Here is a 14868-nt window from a genome sequence, read left to right on the forward strand (position 1 = left end):
TGTAAACAAAACCATATTTTTCCTAAACTTCCTGTGTGGTTGTCCACTAAATCCTGGATTTCCTACCATTTTTTTGGAGATAGCTATCAGTATCTTGCCCTCTTGCTTTTACTGGGAAATTTTGTCACGTGACATCATCATTTGAGTGCCAGCGGCCGGATAAGCCAGACTCTTCCACTGAATTCCAGTGAAACGCTGATTTGAATTTACCTAGGAACAAAAAGCGCTCGGTTATCTCTGAGAGTGCTGTGAAATGTGAGCAGACAATGATGGGACCCAGACCACTTTAAAATAGACTTTATAAAAACACAGCAGCTCCATTTCAGGACTTAAATGGAAACACCCAAATGAGACACATTCATTTAACTGACAGCCCATATATGTCTGAAATCAGCTTAAGCATAGTAATATCTCTTTAAAATACTTCAGATATTTTTTAGCCAAGTTTAGCAAGATAAACCGGCCTTCTTGCTCTGTGGAGTGGGCATTTCTGTCTTTCAGCATGACTTAAGCATAACTAAAGTGATTATTTGAGGTGACTGGTAAAATATAACTATTTATGTAAATGTATCGACTACAATGATATATACATATACGATACGCTCTTTACAGGATAGACCTGATGTTTTTTTTGTTAACATCTGCATATTTTATAAGAAAAGAAATGTAGAGAAACCAGTAGAGGAGCAATCAGTACCAGAAGGACCTGGAGGGGTTTAGTTACGTAAAAACCCCCGCATGTTACCAACCAGCCCCACCCCGCAGATCTATCCTGCCATCATCCTCAGGAGTAGCCTTGTGTGACCCCGAGGGGGGGGCAAGTGAAGGAGTGAGGGGAAAGGAAGGCCCCTCCCATAAGCTGGCACAAGGTGGGGGAACCTGCCGGACCGGACGTGTGGCGCCCAGACCAACGCTGGTGGCTACTGAGATGCGACAGTGTGGGTGAGGGGGTGGGAATGGGGGGAGGAGCCAGGGAGCTGCGTGAAATGAGCAGAAGCCTGACCCGCCCCCCTCCCCCCGCCCCCCGTATGGCAGCTCACACACTGCGGATCAGCGTCAGCGCAGGCCCTGTGTCAGCGGGCGGAAACCATATGGAAACAGAAATGTCGCATCTCCTGCATGAAAAGATGCGAGCAGGAGCCTCTGTGTCCTTTGGGCTTTTGGACCAGTTGCGTGCCGGGCCCCCTGCTCCACTGGCGCAGTGACGCCGACGATCAGGGATTAATCACAGCGCTGGGGTGTGACATCATCCTTTTGGCCTCAGAACCGACTCTTCATTACATGTGATACATAATGGATTCAGACCCTAACCAAATTAAACTTTATGTGAAGCTTTGGTGGGGGGGGTGACTTAGTTTTGTAATTTTTCGACTTTTTAAGAATTAGATTATTGCTCATATGCTCTGGCAATTAATGGCTGCAGATTCCTCTTTATAAGGCACGTGATTTGCATTTTTAGAAGGCGAGCGAACATTTGAAACCCAGTACTGCTTTCCATGTAACGGTAAGGAAGCATTAACCACAAGCCACGCAGTGGAAAAGCTTAGCGAATTGCCTTTAAACCCATCTGAAAAAAAAGTTTTTTTAATTTTTTTTATATGTGTGTTTTCGTATTTCAAATTAAAATAGAAAACATTTGGGAGATGGAGCTTGGGGGCGGGGGGTGGGGGGATGGGTTATTGGGCGGGCGGGGGGGGGGGGGGGTTGGCCTATTGCAATCAGCAGGACTCCCCTTTGATGTCCAGAATTACCCCATTTATTGGAATCAATCAGCTGTTAAACTGGGGGAAGCTGAGAGCACATGTGGAGGTAGAGAGACCGCCACCAACAGCGGGGTCCGCCGTGTGACGGATGACGGGATAAGCCTCTCACGCCAAGACATTCCAGCTGTGGTGCCCGCTGCCGGGCACGCAGTATCACCCCCCCACCCCCGCCCCCGCCGCCCTCCTCGACACACGCTTCCCAGCCCTGCATATTTAATGAGCGTGACATCATTTCCTCTCCTGCCCGCTTCACAAATGGTTTCCATTTTCTTGCTCAGGGCTTCTGTCACCACAGTAAAAGATGTGACCAAGCTTGGCAGCCCCCCCTGCACTTTGTAAAAGGGTTAGAATCAAGCCAAGCACACAGAGGGATAAAAAAAAAGACGAGCACTTCATTTGTTTGTATTTGTAAGAAGGAGTCGGGTCATTATTAATACAAATTCAAAGAAAGGGCATAGAATAACTCAATAGAATAGATTACCAGGCACAAATTCTATTTCTTTTGCTGAAGGTATAAAATTACACGCATTATTAATAATTTATTAGGGTGTTCTCTCTTTTTCTCTGGAATGTTGATAATGCGATTTGCTCTAATTATCTATATACAGTATATACACTGTAATGCAAGGTGAGTGATTATGTGTCAGTGAATAAGTTAACAGGGGCTGAAGAATTTTTGTACAATTTTCAGCAGTTTTTTTTTCCCTCAAGTTGCAAGAAATAGGAAAGCGTCCCATTTGTTGCGCGGCGCCGACATTTTGATCCATGGAGATCGTGACAACATCTCCTCTGCTTTAAGCAGCCCAGAAACCAGCTTGCTTGACCTAGTTTTCATTTCGCTTTAGCTACATAGTTGCGTGCTTCATTGGCGACATCATGTACATTTGTCGCGCATTCAGGGAATTTAATTACTGCTACTGTGACGGCATCAGGAGATCTGGAAAAAGGTGAAATCCCAGTTTTCGGATCTCGTTTGAAGGTTCTGTGATGGAGGAGAAACAATACGGCCCAACAGAGGTTGAAAAGCATATCTGAGATACCTCCCATTGATCTCTCCCTGCTGAACACGCCTGAAAAGTCCACCACTTGCCTGTCGCCCAGAGATAGGATCTTTAATGAATAGCTGCACGCCACAGGAGTGTCGCACGATAGCGATCATGCCGGAGAGGGCAGGGTTCAAGTCTTAAAAACAATCAGAGAATTCCATCGTAACTGTCTGGCCATCTTCCATAATGCCACACACTCTGCTCGCCCCACACTCATAATAGTGCTACACCAAAATAAAAGCAGTCACCGCCCAGAGCCCCCGGCCGCCGGGCAGGCAAAGCGTTCTCCGCGTGCTCCTTTCCGCGCTGCATTGTTGCTGTGTTCCGATCTCAGGTGGCGATAGCGCTGCGTGAGCCCCCGCCCACGCTCGGCCCGCTCCTGGCACAGACACGCAGCTCTCATTCGGCCTTTCTGAGTGCCATAAATTGGTCCATTTGCCCCTCCGGGGAGGACTTATCGTCTGAGAGGCCAGAGACCGCACATAATTAGCAAAGCACTAGCCTGATACTGTAAATTAGCATAATAGCGGCTAAGACGCAGTTAAGCTGGCCAATGTTTGCTGTACAGATAAATGGTGGAAGAAATAAAATGCTTATTCAAAATAGGCTGGTGAGGACACAATTCGTCACCTTCATAAAGCTGTTAATTATACATCCATCCATCATTTTATCTATCCATCTTCCAACCACTTGGTCAGAGCTTTCAATTATGTCACATTACAACAAATTTGTCATATATATATATACACACACTCACCTAAAGGATTATTAGGAACACCTGTTCAATTTCTCATTAATGCAATTATCTAATCAACCAATCACATGACAGTTGCTTCAATGCATTTAGGGGTGTGGTCCTGGTCAAGACAATCTCCTGAACTCCAAACTGAATGTCAGAATGGGAAAGAAAGGTGATTTAAGCAATTTTGAGCGCGGCATGGTTGTTGGTGCCAGACGGGCCGGTCTGAGTATTTCACAATCTGCTCAGTTACTGGGATTTTCACGCACAACCATTTCTAGGGTTTACAAAGAATGGTGTGCAAAGGGAAAAACATCCAGTATGCGGCAGTCCTGTGGGCGAAAATGTCTTGTTGATGCTAGAGGTCAGAGGAGAATGGGCCGACTGATTCAAGCTGATAGAAGAGCAACTTTGACTGAAATAACCACTCGTTACAACCGAGGTATGCAGCAAAGCATTTGTGAAGCCACAACACGCACAACCTTGAGGCGGATGGGCTACAACAGCAGAAGACCCCACCGGGTACCACTCATCTCCACTACAAATAGGAAAAAGAGGCTACAATTTGCACGAGCTCACCAAAATTGGACAGTTGAAGACTGGAAAAATGTTGCCTGGTCTGATGAGTCTCGATTTCTGTTGAGACATTCAAATGGTAGAGTCAGAATTTGGCGTAAACAGAATGAGAACATGGATCCATCATGCCTTGTTACCACTGTGCAGGCTGGTGGTGGTGGTGTAATGGTGTGGGGGATGTTTTCTTGGCACACTTTAGGCCCCTTAGTGCCAATTGGGCATCGTTTAAATGCCACGGCCTACCTGAGCATTGTTTCTGACCATGTCCATCCCTTTATGACCACCATGTACCCATCCTCTGATGGCTACTTCCAGCAGGATAATGCACCATGTCACAAAGCTCGAATCATTTCAAGTTGGCTTCGTGAACATGACAATGAGTTCACTGTACTAAAATGGCCCCCACAGTCACCAGATCTCAACCCAATAGAGCATCTTTGGGATGTGGTGGAACGGGAGCTTCGTGCCCTGGATGTGCATCCCACAAATCTCCATCAACTGCAAGATGCTATCCTATCAATATGGGCCAACATTTCTAAAGAATGCTTTCAGCACCTTGTTGAATCAATGCCACGTAGAATTAAGGCAGTTCTGAAGGCGAAAGGGGGTCAAACACCGTATTAGTATGGTGTTCCTAATAATCCTTTAGGTGAGTGTATATACACACACACACACATATTGTTATCCCCACAGCCAAGGATGAGTAAAGCAATTGCCAGACTTGCGTACTGATACATTTTTTTGTATTATTTCATGATATGTACATGCAACACGTACGGCCTGTCGCCTGAGGCTGACAGCGAATTTCTCTGCCGAGTTTCAAGCTGCAACGTTGCCAGCTGAGGTTGACTTGAAAGCTCATTAATTTAGTCGTGATTTTTTGCCTGTCGTAATACCACACGCACTTTAACGATTCATTACTGTCGGCCAATACACCGAAAAAAACGCAAATGTAAAACATCCAGCCTTCCATCTATCTTGCATAACCAACCTTATCCCACATGAGCTCGTGGCATAATATTAAGAAATATTTCAGACATTGATTCAGAGAATTTGTTTTGGGTTTAAGTGATGCCCTGACATGACGGCACGGCCTGCTCCAGCCCACCTTAATCCGTCAGCAAACAAGGCCCTTCATCCGATGGATGAACTATTAAGGTTTCACATGTTCAGGTTCTTGACAGCTACTTTCTCGCAGGCGTTGGGTTTGAAGTGGAGTGACGGTTCTACAGTATTGCTAACTGTTTTCAATTTACAGTCTGTGTCAATACAGATGTGCTGTCATGTTAAATACTGAAAGTACAGACAAATTTTCTTGCTGAAGCTAGTGTGAAACCGGCCCTTTTTTCAATTGCCAGATTGAATTGTTTTTTAGACGAGACCACCAATGACCTAAAGCCAAGTTTCTTCATCATATGTTACAGCACTGGGAACTTGATGTTGTACTGACCATTTTCTTCATTCAAATCCGTGACTGCAATCAAAAAATTAAAAATGCCAAAAGTCTTGTATTTTGTTTGGTTACTTATGGTTAAGGTTAGGGCATAGAAATGAATGGGTGGTCCTTACAAAGATATGAATACAAACCTGTGTGTGTGTGTGTCCGTCCTGAGATGACCTGGCATCCCCTTCATGGTGTGTCTGCCCTTTACGTCATGAGATTTCATACGCAGAAACTCACCTAAAGAGCATTAAAAGCACAAGCTACTTAAAGAAGATCAACATTTCACTCGCGGATGTTTTATGTGCCCTGACTGATTACGTTGATCCGTTTGGAGAGCGGAACCTGCAAACGTGGCGTGTGCCGGCCTAGCGGGACACCTTAGTGAACCTCTGAGTCACGTCGCATGCCGGCTTTGAAAGCGGATACCCAGGATCGACGGCCAGCACAAAGGCCAGTCCTGATCCCCAAGTGAAAAATCCTCAGAGCTTTTAACATCTAATCCCAAAACCAAACATGACTGAAAGCAAGTGATTTTTACAGACACCAGGAAAGAAAACGTAGAGATGGCCACTCAATCAGGTGCTGCACAACAACACATTTGAACCAGGAATTCAGGCATGATGATGCTTTTGTTTGATAGTTTTATCAGGCTTTTCATAACGTCTATGTCTAACCAAAATATGACAATTTAAATAAAACATACGCACATCGTTAAGGACTTTGGCCAGAATCCCACATCCAATTTCTATTCTTCTAACATTATATATCCATCCACCTTCCATCCACGTATCCTGGACAGGGTGCAAGAACTACAGATTTACCATTTAGTAGTTAAATATCACTGAAACAGACTAAGCAAAAACCCTAGAAATATGATATTCTTGGACTCATAAACAGTCATAAGAAGCTGGGGTGTAGAAGTCAAAATAAAACATTTAGACTGTCCCTGACTTACGACCGGGTTCCGTTCTAACAGAGAGGTTGTATGTCGAAATGGATGTACATCAGAATAGGATAAATCACACGGATTTTTGGTCTGAGAATAAGGCTGGGAGATGCGTGAGGCTGGAATGGTCACACTGCCATACGCCACAGTACTTTCCCGTGACAATTATCTTACAGCACGCAAAGCACACTAGGTAGCGTAATGCTGTGTGGATTTTATTTTAAATACATCTACTTCATTTTATTTTTTTTTAAACTTTGGTTAAATGTGTGAGTTGTAAGTCGCATAGGTTGCAAGTCGGGGACAGTCTATGTGAGGCTGAGAGAATGATAAAACGCAATCAAACACAGAAGTGAAAAGAAACAGGAGCAAATTATAGACCAATTATAGACCATAAGAAAAATGAAAGTCTTTTAAGGGAATGCAAAGATCAGATTTGTCAGACTGAACCCAGCTCTTTAGCTCCACATTTATTTCTCAGGCAGGAAAATTCACAGGACCCCCCCCCCCCCAAAAAAAAAATAAGAGGACAGAGACACAGATGCAGCCTATGGAGTGAATCCTTTAAATAGGCCTTGCTGCTGTGTTCCCGGTAGAGTACACTGTAAATATACTTTAACAACATCTTTTAGATTATAGTCAGTTGTTTCAGTGAATCAACAAACAAGCAGATTTCTATCCCTTTCTCATATTCATTTTGGTGTTTTGCATGTGACGCTGAAGGTTAAAAAAAAAAAAGGCGATGATGTAATATTTACTCAAATGTTGCTCTTGATCTCATGATTTTAAAGCGCATTCATGCGCGCTGCAAATGGTGCATTGCTGACATACGCTGCTAAGCCCCAAGACGACGTGCATTTCTCAGATACCCGTTTCTGCTGACGCGGAGGGACATGCCTTTTCCCAAAGGCTAAACAAATGGGAACCTGGCCGTCCTCGCGGACTGATAAACCACGAGATGCGCTGGAATAAGGGCCCATTGAAAGCGTGCAATGGAGGAAGACGAGCGAGCAAAGGAGGCCGTCTGCCTGGGTGGTAAAGTGGGAAGCCTCCATGCGACAGAGCGTCCCTTCGACCCGCCTCCACCGCAGCGGCAGGCAGAGGCTCACTTTCCGCTTATCACACATGGAGGTAAAACGACTGACCATTTCTGGGCTTTTCGCTAATTTGCCTAGACACCTACTTTGAAGAGCACAGCAAGTTTGCTTTAACACAGACTGGTGGAGTACCAGCATCAATCCTCCCGCCTCCTATGGACAGATACTGGCATCTGTCGCTGGAACCACAGTGGGCAGTATCTTCCTCAGCACTGACCTGTGCTGTTGACCTAAAGACACAGAAGGATTCAGGTTCTAGATCTGCTGCCCAGAAGAAAGTATCAGAGCAACAAAGTATAAAAGCAGTAAAGTATCAGATACCTTCCACTTACATCATATAGCTAAGAATGTACTGGGGTTCTGTTCGTCATAGATTACATAGCAAAGCTTTATTACAGCACGTTGCACTATTGCAGCTAAAAAATTGCGATCATTCAGTAGGTCAAAGAAACCCATGTGTATTTTTGCAACATGTGCAATCCTCAGTTACTAGACCTGGGTGTAAAGTACATTTTTCGATTCACTGATTACTACATTAATCCCTGACATGAGTGTCAGTTGACAAAGCGGACAATCTTATTCAGATGGGTTTGTGTGTTTTTGGAACCACAGGGACAAAAAATAATGAATATGAGATATATAATCTCGTTCACACTCTAAAAAATGAGTTTTTTTTGTTATGATTCCCCCCCTCCCCCCAAGTCTAGCTTTGGGTGCTTTTTCCAATTTCGTTTAATCAATCTCAGCTGTCTTCACTCACAGCCTGTAACTCAGTCTGAGAGCTTCAAATCTGCTGGTGTAACATAAGGGCTGTTTTCCATAAAATAAAAAAATATCTCACAAGAATCTGGATAAGGCCTGACTCTGAATTGATGAGCAACATTTCCTCATTTCAGCTTTTGGGCTCCATGTTTCTCCAGCGACAGCTGAACCCTTAAAGAAATTACTTTCCTTTTATTGTCAAAGAAAGATGAAGAGGAGGAAAAATGAACAGACATACTGAGTCATTTTTTCTATCACCACTATAAAGTTATGGACACAAAAAACACATTCAATCCCAAACTCCTGTTGGGTCTATTGAGATGCAAGGTAATAGGACACCTCAATTCAATTTAGTTTTATTTGTATAGCGCATTTTCACAATATTACATTGTCTCAAAGCATTGTGCCCAAATCCCCCACTGAGCGAGCCAGAGGGCACAGTGGAAAGGAAAAACTCCCAAGAAGGTAGAAACCTTTGGAGGAACCAAACTCAAAGGGAGAGCCCAACCTTCTGGGGGCAGCAAAGGAAGTCAAATCCTAATCCTAACCTCTCCGACTTGCAGGCTTATAATGAATGGACTCAAGAACTGCAAGCGTGAATTCTGTTTGTTAATATCATCAAGGTCCATCAACATGAACCCCCAGACAAATTCAAGACTTCCTTTAGCAGAGATGGTTCTCCTCATGATTATGAAAAAGGAGAAAAAGCACATGAACACCGCTTCAGTTGCCAAACCTCTTCTCAGGGGCACAGCATATGCTTTCACTCTGTCCTAAAGGTGGAAAGATCCCTGCAAATCAGCAGTGGGACAAAACCAATGCGCAGGAATGTCAATTGATTTAACAACACTTACTAGTATAATGAATATGAATACAGCTAATGTTTTTCTTTGAGGAAGTGGGTACAAATGTTTTAAAATATAAATATAATTAAATATACTTCTACTGTCTATACTTGGGCCACAAATGCTTAGCAGACAAAAGAAAAGTCAACTTTGTTGTAAGAAAATGGTCCTGGGGGTCATATTTGTGATTTTGACATATAGGTCCAGAGTTCCCATAGCAACAAGCGAGGGTGTAAAGAAAAACATCCACATTGCCTGCCCCCCCCCCTCCCCAAGTCCTGCACACACTGTTAAAAAGAAAAAAATATGCAGTAGAATCACTTTATTTCTTATGCTAGGCTAACCATTCATTTACACATGGCGTAAGACGCTTCCAGTGTCTACTACTAGTCAGCGTTTCCAATCATGCATGATTAAAGAAGGAATTCAATCCCCTGGGATTCCTCGAAAAACAACCCCCATGAGTAAAAGTATAGGGTCCAGCTGTGCTACTTGCATATGCTTCTGCAGGGCCGTGCAAAGGAAGGACACTCCTCGTGAGTCAGAGTTTAGGCCACAGCTGGAGCATGAATGTGTACGTTGGACTTTTCTGCAGACCACACAGGTTAGAGCAGAATCCCTCAGAACCATCTGCCCTCTACGCACATGGTACCAGCCCTGCACAGAGGGCAAGTCTGACACTTTTGGTGCAAATTTCCAGTGGAAGAACAAAGACGACTTCAGTATCTGATATAGGGTATCATAAGTCTTCTATATGCACAGCTTATGCTGTAAAATCCTCTCGGTTTAGTTTTCCTGTTCATGTAACTCTTACCTATATTAGCGCCTGCTCATTTGTAGGAGGAAAATCAGTAGTGTGTGAAGTAACCTGGCCAGTGATCCCCATCGCGAAACAGCAAAAATCCCTGGAACCCCCACACTGTACATGTACAAATAGACAAAACGAAAGATGATTTCATTACCTACAAAGCAGATGTCTGAGTTGGGGATCTGTGGTTGGGGGGAGGGGATTAGGGGAGAGCTGAAGGCAGAGGTTGGGGGGGGGGTCTCACCCGATGCGCCGCGACCTCTATGTTATAAATGAGTTTGTCGTACCACCGTGGTCGACCATAAATGACCTCACCAGACGCGGTAGCATAATAATCCTAAACCAATAAGAATGTATGAGGGGGCCAGGATGCACTCGATGACAGCATAAATCCCGCAGTGGTAAATCTCGAAGGACGCCATTGGGGGGCGGCACTGGAGCAGACCGGTGCAGTAGCGATTAGTGCCGCAATGTCGACAGTACCAGACCAGGACTTCCATATGTACGCACACTTTCGTGGGCCCTCTAACCCAGAACAGATGTCCACAGTAAATGTCCTTGACCCACGGCGGCATGTTCAGCATGTGTCCGAAGACAAGCCCCCCCACCTTTAAAAAAAAAAAAAAAAAAAAAAAAGTTCATTTATTTATTTAAATTTTTGCCGCACAGCATGGAGGAAAACCCGGCGGTTCAGCACCTGACCAAACTGTGAGGTTTATAATGAGCATGTCCATGCCGTCTTCTGTGTGACCCTGCAACTTGGGCCTGTAGGAAAACAACAATATTTTAAAACCTAATTGGACAAAGTAGGAGCTCAGTGGACAGGCGTCACGTTCCCCGGGGAGCAGCGTGTGAGCTGTTACAATTTGCCTCCTATTACGAGGTCTGGGCACCAAGTTATGACCTATCAACATGTTGTAATAATCTTTTCACAAACATCTGTTGGAGAGGATTTACATGTGGTCTCGTGACTTACTACCATACCTCCTCAGGCGCTGTCTGCTCTAGAAGTTTGACCTAGCCAACGGAACGAGACACCTCATCCTGTAGAGATCTAAGATGTACAAGGAACAAGGAATTTGTCTGGGGTGTGGAGGGGGAATATCACCGTCTTTAGCAGATTCTCCATTGTTGACTCAGGTATTACCTAATATACTTTTGACAGTGTGCCATAGGATACCATAAATCCACATGCAAACACCACTAGCTACTAGTGATGGAAATTTCACCTTGCTGGATCTCGCACCAATTAAGGTGAGAAGGTAAGCACACGGCCACGGGGTACAGAGGGCAGAGGAAACGTCAACTGCTATCAACGGGGCACTTTTCCATGAGCATTAGCATCATGGTAATTTTTATCATTACAACCATTGTAAATGCCTGATTTATATATATAAAGAAAACAAACAAACAAAAATTACCACTCAAGGTACAGCAATTCCCTGATCTCTAAGGGTGGTCCCTTCAGATCAGCCTGATTTGAAGGGGCAAATACTTAGTCTCATGCTATTAGACAATATCAAGGGCAGACAAGTATGCTAATCTAGTCAATATGCTAAATGTTTATTTTTTTGGGAGGCTTAAACAACCCAAACTAATATTTACAGAGGAACTGCAGCCAAATGTTTCCCAGAAAGTTGAGAGTGAACGCATTTACCGGCTTTTAAAGAACATTAAGCCTGCCTTTTCCATTGACAGTGCCCCTTACCCATAAAGCACCCTCAATGGCAACAGGGAAAACTAGCAATAACGTAATAACAGGAAACAGCACGTGGTCACTGAAAAAAGGCAGCTTTGTTGTCTACAAGCAGCGACGCACAGCCTGCGTCGATTGTGAATATTATATAACATGACTGAGACGTTTCTGTGTGGCCTGTGTAGCTATTGTTCTGCAATTAGCCAATGCGCTAATTCAAAGCGACATGTTGGAAAGCTCAGGTTAAGTGCTTTGCTCCAGGCTATTAGGGCGCGGCGCCTCGGGGGACGTGAGGAAGAAACTCACAGGTCACTGGTTTATGTGTTTCAACACTACGCTATCCAGCTTTATAACAGCTCAAATCCAATGAAACGATCCTGCACAAATTTGACTTATGCATCACTATTGGGGAATTCAAATATTTGGGCTCTTTATGTGAAGGTACAGTCACTACTGTTGTTTTTTTTTTTAATTTGGTGTCACCTTCCAACTGGGGCGATGCAAGCTTGAATCCTTAAATTTAACAGTAAATAATTTGCCACAAAAACACTGGAGGGCTGTTGATCGTGCTTTTTTTTATAGCTGCAGCCAAGGGTTCCGCGCGGCATTCATTTTTGTCTGTAGAATTACGTAAATAAAAGGAACACGTTTAACAGGCCCCCAACTGACTGCGGCTACTGATGTCCGGTCGTATTTATGTCCGCATAAAACGATGGCAGGAGCTTCTTAGTAGTTCAGGCCTCACAGAAGAAACTTTGGTGGTCCTGCTCTGGCCACTATTAAAGGGCTGTTATTTTTCCTCCCGTTGACCCCGGGAAATGTCTCCAGCACAAAGATGGCCGCTCTCAAAGAGACACAGCTGCATCCGATTACATAACAGGAAACAGCTGTCAACTGTCCATCCATTTTTTTTTCCCTGAGTGGCTTTGCAGGCTCGGTCCCCGTTTCAGGTGCAGGGTGCGATGTGCTTTTTCAAGTCCAGCTTGAAGTGGTCGATACCTGACGGGGGGGAAGTAGCGATCATATGCAAATGAGTTTATTTGTAAAACGATGTATTTTTCCCTTTGTTATGGTGCCTTTATAGGCCAGGGAGTGTTAGCGATAAAATGATCACTATCAAAAATGTGTCATTTTAAAAACTGAAACAGAAAACATTATGCTTTATGCAACGTGGTAACCATGCAAGTCGTGGTAAGCTGAATGTCATGCGAGGTCAGTTATATAGTTTGATATCCATCTTATCCTATTACAGGTTTTCAAAGAAAAAGGAAGGAGATGCCTTGGATTTTTGGTCTATAGCGATTTTGATAGTTTTATTAAATAATTCTATATAGTTTCTGGTTCTTTACCTGAACTTTCGCTCACTTTCAATGCAAGAGTCCTCTAAAACATATTTGAATTTTGAGAATACGTAATGTCATATTTGTAGGGTGACCTGATAATCCAGGTTTGGGAGGACATTTTCAGGTAGGACGGCATTTGTAAACAACAATTTCAGTTAAACACCTGGATTTCACTTAAGCACCAAGTTTTTGCTGTGTACTGATTGGTCAGTCTCCTATAACCATGCACGTGTCACTAATATTTAATGTGAAATAGCTAAATGAGTCTTTAAATCAAGGAAACAAGTCAAAGCACAAGAAGAATTGAACTATGTATTCAAGCACAGGGGGCTTCCAGCTTTAAAGTAGTTTGTAAAACCTGATGTAGCTCGAAGTGTCCTCCCTGACATGATCACACTACATATTTGGCTATCATTCAGCTTGCTGTAGTACCCTGGGTTGTCCAGTAGGTGGTCACTCCCTTACTTCTGCTCTTTTACGTAATTTCCCATGAAGTCCAGCTTTAAACGCTACTTAAAAAGAACACTGCAGCTTTCTATCACTTCTGCTTATAACCGGTGATGTTCGAACAATATGGCACCTCATTTGTGTGACCTGTTGCTGTGACATGCTGTTTAAATCACACCTCTTAAACGGATCACTCTGCCCCTAGAGCCGTAATAGTTCTTTCCGTTGACTAATGACAAGGCGACGTGGTTTATTGACAGCGATGTCACGTTACGTGTAACACAGGATTCCTAATGAGAGTTAAAACTGAACACTGCGGTAACTCAACGCTGTACTGTACACCGTAAAGACTGTCCACCCTTGCCCTCAAACCGCTTCTTTACCTGATCAAAAGATCCTCAACCGTAATAAAAATTCCTCGCCTACAGTAAAATTTATAGCAGTACTCATTAGTAAAAATATAACAGATTGATGCGAGCACAATTAACGGTGGCCCATAGTTTTATTAATTAGCTAGAACTTACTTAAGCATGTCCGCCTCTTTTTTTCCAACAATCTCGGGCTCCAAATAAATGCTCTTAATGGTCGCCTAAGTTGGAAAAGGTGTTCGGGCAGACAGAGCGTTGTGAAACTGACCCTTAAAGCTTTATGATGGTGTTTGAGCTGCTCCTCAGTTTCTAAGAATTTTTAGAACCCCCTTTAAAAGAAGGAAAATAGGTTGATACGCATCCGTGGCTCAGTCACCAATAACCCATTTCGAGGTTGTTTTAAAATGCGACACAGAAACTTCCCAACTGACTTGCGGTACGTCCTTAAGCATGCCGATCATACCCTCCACCTAAAATGGGATTTAAGATGGGAGATGTAGTTCTGCTTTACTGAGGGCAAGAAATGTCAGCCGATTACCCGAGGCGTATTTGCACCATATTACCGTCTTTTTTACTTGTACATGGAGACTCATTGCTTGTGACTGGAAAAAAGCTTCAGCTGGCATGAAGGTTAAAAAATGAGAACAGTAAATATCACATGAACTTGAAACAAAATGGCTTCCTCTTCCAGCTGCCGCTTATATCAATCAGTGATACTTTGATATCCTAGATGTAGTATTTCGCTTTCATTCACGTGTGGATGTGCATCGTGTGTGTGACTGTGTACTTGTCATGTTCTGCTCAAGAATATGATACTCGCAGAGAGTTAAGGAACCTATATGGTGTCCTAACATTGCCAATTATAGCCGCAGGGGAAAAAATGTTTAGATGCATTGTGCTAACAGCAGAAGCTAACTCCCGATTCCCAGCAGCCAAACAGGAGTGCTATTTGTTCCTGTTTAAACTCAAAAGAAACAATTTTCAACGT

The 14868-nt window shown here is 43.6% G+C and overlaps 1 long non-coding RNA gene across 1 annotated transcript; it reads right to left on the bottom strand.

Moving 5' to 3' along the window:
* Positions 1 to 10344: 10344 nt before the first annotated feature.
* Positions 10345 to 14261, bottom strand: LOC140578407 (uncharacterized). The gene is made up of 3 exons (XR_011982571.1): positions 14037 to 14261; positions 10724 to 10791; positions 10345 to 10634 (listed from the first exon to the last, which is right to left on the bottom strand). It is a non-coding gene; the product is annotated as an uncharacterized lncRNA (long non-coding RNA).
* Positions 14262 to 14868: the final 607 nt, after the last annotated feature.

The sequence above is a fragment of the Paramormyrops kingsleyae genome, chromosome 14 (assembly GCF_048594095.1).
Source record: "Paramormyrops kingsleyae isolate MSU_618 chromosome 14, PKINGS_0.4, whole genome shotgun sequence".
NCBI lineage: Eukaryota > Metazoa > Chordata > Actinopteri > Osteoglossiformes > Mormyridae > Paramormyrops > Paramormyrops kingsleyae.